This window comes from Peromyscus leucopus, chromosome 11 (assembly GCF_004664715.2).
Source record: "Peromyscus leucopus breed LL Stock chromosome 11, UCI_PerLeu_2.1, whole genome shotgun sequence".
Taxonomy (NCBI): Eukaryota; Metazoa; Chordata; class Mammalia; order Rodentia; family Cricetidae; genus Peromyscus; species Peromyscus leucopus.
The window spans coordinates 63434772-63446958 of record NC_051072.1 but is presented as its reverse complement, the minus strand read 5'-3'; positions in this window follow the sequence as shown (position 1 = coordinate 63446958).

The window sequence follows — 12187 nt, the reverse complement described above, 5'->3', positions numbered from 1 at the left end:
CTAGAGTCATGATTCAGAAGAGACAATCATCTATTGATGGAATTATTAGGTCCAGGAAACAGTGAGTCGAATTCATTATAAAATATATAATTGGAGTATCACTAGATAGGTTTTCTTCTTTTCAACGGAAACTTTAAATTCTCAGTATTTGGGAGCATAAAATTGCAACATTCTCTGAATTTGTACACATTTTCTGAGCCATCACATAATTGAAAATACTCTTGTGATATATGATTTTATTCAGCAAATAAAGCTAAATGGTTTTGTTGTGTTTTTTTCTTTTTTTAATGTGGTTCATTCTGTGTCTTCACAGAACTTCAAGTAGCCTGAAGAGTCAGGTTTAAAGACCTATAGCTCACGCAGTCGCTGTCATCCTCTACTCTCTCACTGGATCATGCTGCTTCAAGCAACATAGGCGCTGACAGGTGCCTAGAAGGCTGATGCTAACCTTTCATTAGCATTATTAGAGTAGGAAGTGGTCACACTCATTTGTGTTTTCTTCCTGTAGAAGAAAGCAAGGCACAGCCTTTATGACTGCTTTCTCTCTATTTTTACTAGAGCAGATAGTTTTTGCATTTTGTATTTCTTTCATATAACTCCCATTTAGTGAAAGACAGTTTATGTTCTTGAATGAACTAACATGATTTTGCAGAAATACTAATCTAATAATAAAAATAGCTCATTCCATTTCTGTCTGTAATTAGCCCCCCCCCCTTTTTTTGCATGCATGCATGCATGCGTGCATGCACTGGGCCCTCAATTCCTACTAATTAAATACAGCTAAATTGTCTTGGAGGGAATGTAGTGAGGGATGCAGAAAATAAGCAGATGCATATGTCTCTTAGAGGGTGTGTTAAGTAAGAATGAGATCTGGTGAGTTCAGGGTAGGAAGATAAATTATGGAAGGGGAATGTGGAGTTGGAGATAACATTTAAATTTTAAGCGAGATGACTACAGAGAGCATCACCGAGGATGGCTTCTCAGTACTCGAAGGACATGAGTGCATACAGGAACATGGATTGTTAGCATCAATATTGCTGTGGCTCACAACAGGACAAACAACCTGATTTCTGCGACTTGGCTTGCTGTGAGGCTAAGGAAATAAATGCCTATATGTCTTACTTTAATTTGTACACAAAGTATATTAAGTACCATAAAAATGAGGTGATGGACAGCTCTGACTGGGAGCATGTACAAGTTGGACCTCCAACATTTTTTTTTTTGTTTTGTTTTGTTTTTTTGTTTTTCGAGACAGGGTTTCTCTGCGTAGCTTTGCGCCTTTCCTGGAGCTCACTTGGTAGCCCAGGCTGGCCTCGAACTCACAGAGATCCGCCTGGCTCTGCCTCCCGAGTGCTGGGATTAAAGGCATGCGCCACCACCGCCCAGCTTGTCCAACATTTTTTTAAGGGAAGTTTTATTGTTTTTAATATTGTCTACCAAAATTAGCATTAGCATATACTTTTATTTGCAATAAATTTTTTATTCTGTAATTGAACAATGAAGTAATTCATACTTTTGAATAAGAAATTTCAAAATTAAAAATAGGAAATCACAAATTAGATACAGGAATTATTACAATTATTATTACGTGAATGTGTTTATGCTTACTCTTTCCTTTCTAGTTTTAATAGTTTCTTCAAGCATGGAATAAAGTATCTACCAAATGTTCAAATTTTTATCATTATGATAAGTTCTTATACCTATTTTTGAATAAGTAGCTTATAGTTAAAGTTAATATTCTGTTATGGCTAGACATCAGAGGTCTCAGTTACAAAAAAAAGAATAAAAATTATCTTAAATTTTTGATTATGAGTTTTAAAAGCTCATAAAATTTGAAAAGTAATAGCATTGTGGAAGAAAAGGAAAAAAGGGTTTTTTGTTTTGTTTTGTTTTTTTGTTTTTGTTGTTGTTGTTGTTTTTTTCGAGATGGTTTCTCAGTGTAGCTTTGGTGCCTTTCCTGGATCTCTCTGTAGACCAGGCTGGCCTTGAACTCACAGAGATCCTCCTGGCTCTGCCTCCCGAGTGCTGGGATTAAAGGCGTGTGCCACCACCGCCCAGCTGAAAAAATAATTTGAATGGAAACTTTTCCTATATTTGTGTTCTTGAATTACTTGAATTCTCAAGGTGAAGATTCTGCCAGCTGCTAAATACATATACATACATACATACATACATACATACATACATACATACATATCTCAACTATGTGTTCTGGAAGCAAGGGGTGAAAAACTCAAATAGACTCAGGGACCCCATTGACAGATCTGAGTAAAATTCCATTGAAAATTCTCTACTAGCATGGTAGCACTTTCGTGAAGTCCCAGCACTTGGAAGGTGGAATCAGAAGTTCATGGTCATCCTCAGCTGCAAATTGAATTCAAACCAGCCTGGGTTAAATGAAACACCATCTCAGAAGAAATTGGGAGGGAGGGTGAGAGAGAATGTGAAGAAGCAAGCCAACCACCACAGTGCTTACATAGACTGGCTGATACTTTGAGCCAGTGAATTAGTGTCTGCATCTCAGAGTTTCCTCAAGGAGACCTTGACTCTCCATCTGAGAAACTGACTGAAGGGCTGTGGCTCTGTGTCAAAGTAAGTAAGTCTGAGAGTTATGCTGTACAGGCTTTGTAATTTTACTCGGAACTTCAGAGTTCCTGAGGTAACATTTAACTTTTAAACTAATTCTCACAAGATAAGTGAATTTCTAAATAAGACTTGTGGCTTAAATTGAATCACATGATTAAAGGTCATTTTATTAGTACTTAAATGCTAGTGTGCTGAATGAGCTCACATGTACTAGAAATATGTGCTAGTGTATAACCCCTCTTAACGGTATCAATAATGCCCAGTGTAAAACTAGGTAATGTTCTTAAATGTTATCTGCTATGACTCTTTTTAAATTTATTAGTACTTTGAGAATTTTACACAATGCATTTAATCATATTTACCTCCTCTCCCTCATTTCTCAGACCCCCCTTCATACAACTTGTATCTCCTGTTTTGTTAAGTCCATCAAGTTCAATTGTGCTACCCATATGCTCTTGAATGTGTCTTCTACTAAAACATGGTGGAGCTTTCAGGGAATTCTATCCTTAGAAACAGCTGACTCTTCGCTCTCCCAGCATCTATCAATTGCTGGAGTTCCCTCGCTATGGGTAGGACTCCATGCCCTTTCGTTCCCTCCCCATCCTGGAATGGTGTCCTGTTGAGAAGACCCTGTGCTTGCTGTCTCATAGCTGTGAGTTCCTATGAGAGCTGCTCTCCTGTAGTTGGGAAACTTCCCCAGGAGTCATCGCCACCTGTGGCTCCTACAATCTTTCTACCCCCTCCTCCTCAGTGATCCCTAGACCATGGGGAAAGAGTTTTGGTGTGTACTAGAAATCAGTAGCACATATTTACAAAACTATTAATTTTTACACTTTCTTTTGTGGAATTTTAATATATAATTTTAGTGTATAAAGCACACGAGGCAAGTTTTAGACTGAAGTTACATGGAGGGTATTTTCAAGTAAAAAGCCATATGTTATCTGTCAATCTGAAGGTGGGGGCTTTTGTTGTCACTGGAGAGGTTTTCAGCAGGGTGCCCTCCAGGGTGCCACAGACATATTCAGCTAGTGCAGTCCTGGCAAATGGTGATGCATTCCTCTTTCCACCTACATTTTACAGATCAAGGGAAAAGGTTTCCCATGGTATCTTTAGAATATAGACTTTTAAGTTGATTTATTTTTCAAGTCAAAATGTAACAAATTAAATTCCTTGGGATCAGTAGTAAGAGATGGGGATTTCCAAGGTTTGAGAAGAGCTTATGATGTACCTGCTTGGTGTAATAAGCACCTTGATCCTGAGGTAACATTGCTCCTTGGTTTTTTAAGCCATTACTCAATGAAATGCTATTTTGTATATTTTTGCTATAAGATACTGTTAACAGAATGCACGCAGAAATTATGCTATAAGTTTGTTTTTATACTTTCCTTATAACTTCAGATAATTTTAAAATAAATATCTGGCCAGCCATAGGTAGAATGGATACAAATGTAACATGTTTTTCTCAGTCAAACATTTGATGCGCCAAAGCTACTCATTTCATGATATTAATCAAAATTAAATACAATTTAAAATGAAATTATTTGGTCACCTAAAAGGTTTTTGTTTTAATATAGAGATTTATCACAAGTCAGACTGGAAAGGTAAAGTTATGCCAGGTCCCTCCAGCCAGTCAGTGGGTAAAGCTAAAAGAAAAGATTATACTTCAGTGGTTCATAAATGGAACTAAGACATTTGATGGAGCAAGGAGAATCTTGAGAGCTGCTATTTGATGACCATTTGTTCCAGTTACCTATTGCCCCAAAACTATGACAATGAACTTGTCGCTTCCGTCAGCTACTTTATTACCTGTCCTGACGGTGTGGGTTAGTTTCAAGCAATCCAGTGACCCTGCCTCCACAAGCCACAGATTGAGGTTGCTTTCAGCTGGCCTGGAAGGTCCAAAGTGAACCAGTGTATGTGCCTACTGTGCTGTGGTGAGGGAATGTGAGCAGGCATTGGCCTCCCTTCCCAGTGCATTTCTCAGACAGTTCCTGTGGTCACTGTACCTGGTGTAATCACTTGGTTTCCCAAAGGCATAAGAGAATCTTTTTAGAGGTGGGACTGAATTGAACACTGGACTCTACTGCTAGGTGCAGTGAAGGACCATCCAAGAAAGAGTGGGAAACTCCACTCACTAAAGAAAGTCAGATAATTGGAATGTCTCCGTCGTCACTCACACTTCATTTCTTTACAAGAATATTAACAGCACCATTATTGTAATATAGAAATTAGATACTGAAACTACTGAACAACTTTGAGCATTTCTATCAAGAAAGTTCTTTTCCATGGTGTTCATTAATTCCTGCAAGTATTGTTCAGTGATCATCACCCGCTAAATATATTAAACTAGAAGTCAGCTTAGAATATAACTGAGTACACCTGGACACTTAGATGTACAAAAAGAAGTTTCTCTATTATTGGTTTATATAAGTTGGAACAGGTGGACAAGCCTTGAATTTGTAGGAAGCTCACAGGCAGAACTATAAACACCTGCTGTAGAGGACATGCCTTAACCCCATGTGCAATCTTTATGACCCACGTTGTTCCTTACCAGAGTGTAATCCTCTCAGGTACCTCAGGAAAGGGTGGACTGTCCCTTAGCTGTGCTACAAGATGTAACTTCAGAAGCCATCCAGATCATATGTATGGCGATTGTAAGGCACACAGTGCCTGTTACCCTTTCTGGTGTCTGTTTCTACTAATGTGCTGAAATCTGTTAAAAATCTTGTAACACTAATAAGTTAATACAGGCTAGTAATGATTTATCCTGAAATCCTTTTAGTGTGGCAGTCAAGAAGCCAGCTTTACTTGAGAGGTCTCTGAAAAGAACTCAGGGTTGCTACAGGGGACGGCTTGGGGCAGTGTCTCCTGCTCCCAGTACCCACTGACAGACTGACTGTCTGATGGTATTTTAAAGATGTTTGGCTCCCAACCACCTGTAACTTCAGCTCTAGGTGATCTGATGCCCTCTTCTGAACTCTGCTGACATTGCACACGTGTATACATACATGCAGGCAAAACACACACATAAAATAAAAATAATGTATTTGGAGCTCGAGAGACAGCTCAGGTGAAGAGCACTTGCAGAGAACTCATGTACCATTGCCAGCCACTACATGGCAGCTCACAACCACTTGGAACTCCAGTTCTGTGGTACCCAATGCCTTTTCTGGCCTTCTCAGGCTCCTCCATGCACATGGCCCATGCACACTTGAGCACACAAACATACACATAATTTTTTTTTTTAATTCAACAGTCCCAAAGTGCATAGTAACAGTGGGAAAGAAAAATTAAAAGAATGTTGCCATTTGTGAAAGGAGCTAGTGTCTATTAACTATTTCTTTAAAAACGAATATACAGTAGAATCCTAAAATAATCAGTTTAAGAATTTATAATAAATGGAAGGGTAAAGGAGAATAGTGTTCATTCACAGTATGAATAAAAATTAGTGCAAATCAGAACAGTATAAATCATGAGCACTGGAAATGCATACAGCTGTATCGGTAGTGGATTAGTGTATGTGAGCCACATGGCCTAAAATGAAGTGTATTAAGATTGCTTAATTCAAAGAAAAATACAAAACTGGTGTAAAGATAGAAGCTGAAGGTTAAAAAAAAAAAAAGTCCACAATAACTCCACCACAGTCCAGTTGCAGAAAGAAGACAGACAGACAGACAGACACACACACACACACACACATCTCAGATTCTGAGCCACCTTATCTTTATCCTGGATAGATCTCTACACCAAACAGTGGCGTTATCTTGTAAGACTTCACGGCACTTTGTTAGTACAGATCGGTACTTGGTGATGTTAAGTAATTGAGTCACGGACACACAGACAAATTGTCTCAGCACCAATGTTATGATATATGCAGGGGTGACCCCCAAGGGTATCCCGTGCATGCAGAGAAACATGCTGGCAAGCTGGGCAGATGCAGGGATGGGCTGGCAGGTGACCCACCCCATGTGGGCGTGGCGGCGGGAGCCGAAGAGAAGAGAGGAAAGAAGAGAAAGGGAGAGAGGGGAGTCGAGGGGTTCACACCTCGTGGGAGATGAGAGAGAGCGAGAAAGGGGTGGAGTATTTCCTTAAGAAGAGGCTTCTATGTCAGGACGCAGGACGGCCCCAAGGAGTGAGATTTCAAGGGGCGGATCAGAATATTAACACAGATACTCTACACTTCTCTCATTTATGGTTTCAAGATTTATGACAGGAGAGTGGCAGCAAAAACTGCCCAGGGTAACCAAGAAGCCTGAAGGGACAGTGAGAAGGGGACATGTTCTCAGTGGGTAGTTTACACTCGCATGAAATACCCCTGTGTAACACACTGTCTCTAAGGAATACAATGAAAAGTCAACAATTCAGCTGAAAAGATGAAGTAGTCTCCGCCACGCTAGAGCTCTGGCTCTGGCCCGAATGGCTCTGTGCCGTGTGGACTCCAGATCCCTTTTGCAGAACAATCCTCTTACCTCAGGAGACACTTGGGCTCTGCTGGTCTGTGGCCTGATACTACAGTGAGTAGGAGCACGAACACGTGTTTATCTCATCGTTTTCCTTTCCAGTACCTTGCCACTTACTCAGTTCTTTACATTTTTATTTAATGTGTGTTTGTGGACTTGAGTTTTGAAAAGTGAAGGAGTCTATTTGGTTTCCAGTAATTTCCTGTTGGATGGAAGTGGAGGAATAACTAGCTCCTGGCTTTCACTTCAGGTTGGAGCATGTTTATTTCCCATCTCTATTCATAGACAGGCTTCCTGTTCACATGTTATTTTTCTTTTCTTTTTAAAGATGTATTTTATGTTATTTTCTGTGTAGGACTGCTTTGCCTCACACATGTATGTGCACTATGTGAATGCATTGCCCAGAGTCCAGAAGAGTGTGCTGAATCCCCTGCAGCTGGAGTTACAGATAGTTGTAACCTGCCATATGGGTGCTGAGCCCCGAGCTCAGGTCTGGTGAAAGAGCAGCAGGCGCTCTCAATTGCTGAGCCATCTCTCCAGCAATATATATATTATTCACACACTATAATTGTACAAATATCCTATAGAAAGTTGTCCTTTAAAGTAAAGTACTGCATAAATCCAAGTCCTTTATAGACTACTTTATAGAAAATTTATGAAGTGTTTAGTTCCTTCTCAAAGTCAGGTACAGAGCCTTAACAGTAAGGTCAATAGCTCTTTGGGTTTCCAAAAATGTGCATATGTGTAGTCTATGAGAGAAAGAAGATGTTAAGAGATGTAAATTGTCTACAAGTGCTTTATTAACATTAAGTAAATTCCTTAATGTAATGATTAATTATAAATTGATTGCATTAAGAAATGCATAGCAAATTAGTAAAGCACGGGACTGGGTGTATCTAGGAAGGTGAATTTGTTACTTTCTTCATATTGATTCAATAAGTGTAGGATTCGCAGCTTAAAGAACACATTGGAGGAGCCAGGATTACAAAAGAGCCTACCTACAAGAGGGCCTACTTTCTTCAAAGGAAGGAAGAAGGACACCTGGTCGCCTGGAATGCTGGAGTGAAAATGGTCATACAAACTGGTTATCCTTTGCTATTCTATTAGGAGTCAGCCTTCACCTGAATTTCCCCAAAATCCTGAGAATCATTTAGGCCTTAATCCTGGACTTTGTCTCTGTGAGAAGTTCTATGTACTTTGCATCCTCTGACAATAGGATTCATCCTTAATGCTTACTACAAATCCTTCCTCTCTCTGCCCTAACCCTGAGCACTGTTTCCCAGTTAAAAGAACTCATTCTTATGATAAATGTTTCAGGTATGTATTTTGCTATAGTGGTGTGTTTTGCAAAGGAATTTCAGTGTAGCCATCCTGAAGCTTTATTATGAGAATCATCACCTGGAGACCCCACTTCTAAAGTTTTTCTGTGCTTAAATGTCTAAGGAAATTAAACCACAGGATCAGACTCTAGAAGTTTTGTTCTAGTCTGACTGACCAACACCGTCTCTACTGAGTTTTCATTTTCACTTCTTCTCTATTGGTTTCCCTGCTGACCTTGATACCTGCAGGGCCCCACCCTCACCCCCGACAAACATGCCTGCAATGACTTGATGGATATAGAAATCACTTGGAAACAGATTTGTGCACATCTGTGAAGGACCTTCTAGATTATGTTAGTTTCAGTGAGAAATTGGACTGAAAATATGAACAGTGTCATTCCATTGGGCAGGTGACCTGGAATTCATCAAAAAAGAAAAAGCAAGCATTCAAATTACTTGCTTTCTGCTGTGGGTGCAATAAAACCAGCTGCTTCCTGCTCCTGCTGTGATCTCCTCCCCACCACAATGGGATGAATCCCCTCAAACTGTACTCCAAACTAACTTTTCTCCTTCTGGTTGCTCTTCACCAGATGTTTTATTATAGCTTGAGGAAAGTCACATGTTATTTTAAAAGATATGCCACTTGAAATCATTAGTCATCAGAGAAATGCCAATCAAAACTACCAGGAATAACCACTAAACTGATGAAAAGTAAGAAGCCTGTCATCCCCACATGTCGAAAGGCATGCAAATCAACCAAGATTTAGTGTTTTGGTAAAGTTGCTTGGGAAATGGTATCCCTGCTCTAGAAAAGGTACCCGTCATTTTGGTTTTTATTGGTGTGTATTCATTATACATGGTGATCAGTATCATAGCTCAAGTATACCATGTACTTTGACTGTATCCACCCCTCTTCTTTCCTCCCCTCCTCCTGCTTCTCCAGCTTCTCCTTCTATGTCAAATAGGTAGAAACGACCCTTGACAAAGTTTAGCATCTGTTCATGATAAAAGCCCCAAAGAAGCTCACAATAGAAACAGCAAACCTCAACATGATAAATACACAGATAGCCAATATTTTTCCCGACTGCAGGAAAATTCAAGTATTTCCTCAAAAATCAGAAGTAAGACAAAGGTGTTTATTATTTCTATTTTTATTCAATATAGTGCTTGAGGTCTGTGCTAGAGCAGAAAGGCAAGCGAGAGAAAGGGCGAAGCAGCAAAGGAAGAAGTCAGGTCATCCATGTTTGCACATAGGACCCTAAACTTAAGAAACCCTAAAACTTTCAACCGGAGACTCTAGAACTTGTAAACACTTCCAACAAAATATGAATCAAATTTTTAAAAATGAGTAGCTTTCCTATAGAATAATGATCAACAACACACTGTCAAGAAATGAAAGATTTCTTAAAATGTCTACCTAGCCCAGCAATTTTACTTGCATGTGTTTGCCTAAGAGAAAAAAAAAAATCTTTGAAAGTTTTGAATAATGTTCATAGAACTGTATTCATAATAGCCTCATGAAGCAGTCTAAGAATCCAGTAGTAATACAGTATGTAAAGACACTGATGTATATCTACAATAGAATATACTCAGCAATGGAAGCACATAGTACTGATTCACACAAAGCCTGGGTTAATCTTTGAAACAATGTGCTAAAGATAAAGCCTTATGTAGCATAGCACACACCACATTTATGTAATCTGTAGAATAGTTAACTTAATCTATAGTAAAAGCTATCAAAAGAATGGTTGCCTCTTAGGATGTTGGTATTGAGGACTGCCTGGGGAGATGTGGGACCTTCTGGAAGGAAAAGAATGTTCCTTATTGTGGTAGTTTGAATGTGATTGTACCCCATAATCTCATAAGATGTGGCATATATCTCATAAGATAAGGAGATAGGGTTTTGTTGGAGTGAATATGGCCTTGTTGGAGGAAATGTGTCACCGTAGGGGCAGGCTTTGAGGTTTCCTATGGTCAGGATACCACCAAGTGTCTCAGTCAACTTCCTGTTGCCTGCAAGCCAAAATGTAGCCAGAACCAAGTCTGACTGTATGCTGCCATGCTTCCTGCCATGATTATCATGGCCTGGACCTCTGAAATTGTAAGCAAGCCACCCCAATTAAATGTTTTCTTTATAAGAGTTGCCATGAAGTAGATTGGGAGGGGGGTGTGGTGATATTTTATTTGTGCTTTGATAAATAAAGCTTGCCTGGAGATCAGAGGGAAAAGGCCAGTCATTTTTAGTAAATAAAGTCAGGCAGCACATGCTCTTAATCCTATCACTTATGGCAGGGTTTCTATGTGTTCAAGGCCATACTAAGGAACAAAGCCAAGCTTGGTAACACACCAACCATAGAGACCTGACAAGTGAGGTAGCTGGGCTAAGAGCCAATGAGAGGGCAGAAAAGCAAGGCAATAAAGGCATGGGTAAGACAGGAAGTCACTCTCTTTGGAAACTGCAGAGTTGGTGAGGTAAGGTTGGCTGGTGGCTTTCCATATTTCCCTGATCTCTAAGGCTTTCACCCCTATATTTGGCTCCATGTTTTTTATTTAATAAGACCATTTAGAAATTCATCTACAAGTGGGATCAGAAAGGGCTTGGGGGAGGGGAGGAGAGAAGGGAGGTGAACCTGCAGCTAGGGTGTAAAATAAATAAACAAATGTATTAAAATAAAAAAAAATACATCAGAGAGCACTTGCCTAGAATGCTCACAAAGCCCCGTGTTCAATACCTAGTAATACTGAAAAAAAAAAAAAAGGATAAATTATTTAGAAAGCATTGGCTAAGTCTGGCATTAAATTTTGTGGTACTACATAGACACCTTAACAGAGGAGATGACTGAAGAAAGCAGTGCCTGATCATGACAATACTGTCTAAATGGACAAAATGTAAAGAGGTGCTGATTACATTATTTTTAAATTTATTTATTTTTATTTTATTTGCATTGGTACTTTTGCCTGCATGTATGTCTATGTGAGGGTGTCAGATCTTGGAGTTACCAATAGTTGTTAGCTGCCATGTGGGTGCTGGGAATTGAAACTGTCTCCTCTGGAAGAGCCATCTGGCATCTCACCCACAGGCACATCCATCCAGCATCTCACCTGCAGGCACACCCATCCAGCATCTCACCTGCAGGCACACCCATCTAGCATCTCACCCACAGGCATACCCATCCAGCATCTCATCTGCAGGGCACACCCATCCAGCATCTCACCTACAGTACACACTCATCCAGCATCTCACCTGCAGGGCACACCCATCCAGCATCTCACCTGCAGGGCACACCCATCCAGCATCTCACCTGCAGTGCATATGAAAAATCATTTCCTAAATATTCTGGCTTTTTATGATGACTGCTTTATGTACCTTACATTAGAAGTTTTCAAAAAAGATAAATCTGTGTTTCAAGAGTTACAAAAAAAAAGAGTTGTCATGGTCATAGTGTCTCTTCACAGCAATAGAAACCCTAAGACAAGAGGTTATCCTGATTTATTCTATCCATCAGCACTCAATGATCCTTCACTTGTTTGTATATTTCATTGAGAATGTTACTCAAAAGGAAAGCATTAAACAATAATGGGGAAAGGGCTCATATTTACTCCACTCTAGATAGTGGCATACATAGAACATGTAAGGGGAAGGTTACCATAGGTGTTATCTACTTTGCAACACACCAAAACATAGGATAGATGTCTAGAACTGTGAGTGATAGGTTGACAGTTATGTACTAGTTATGAGATTCTGATGGTATAATCCAGTAGAAAAAAAACACTTGTTTATTGTAAAATTCAACCTGTTGCAAGAATTTCTATTGCTTGAAA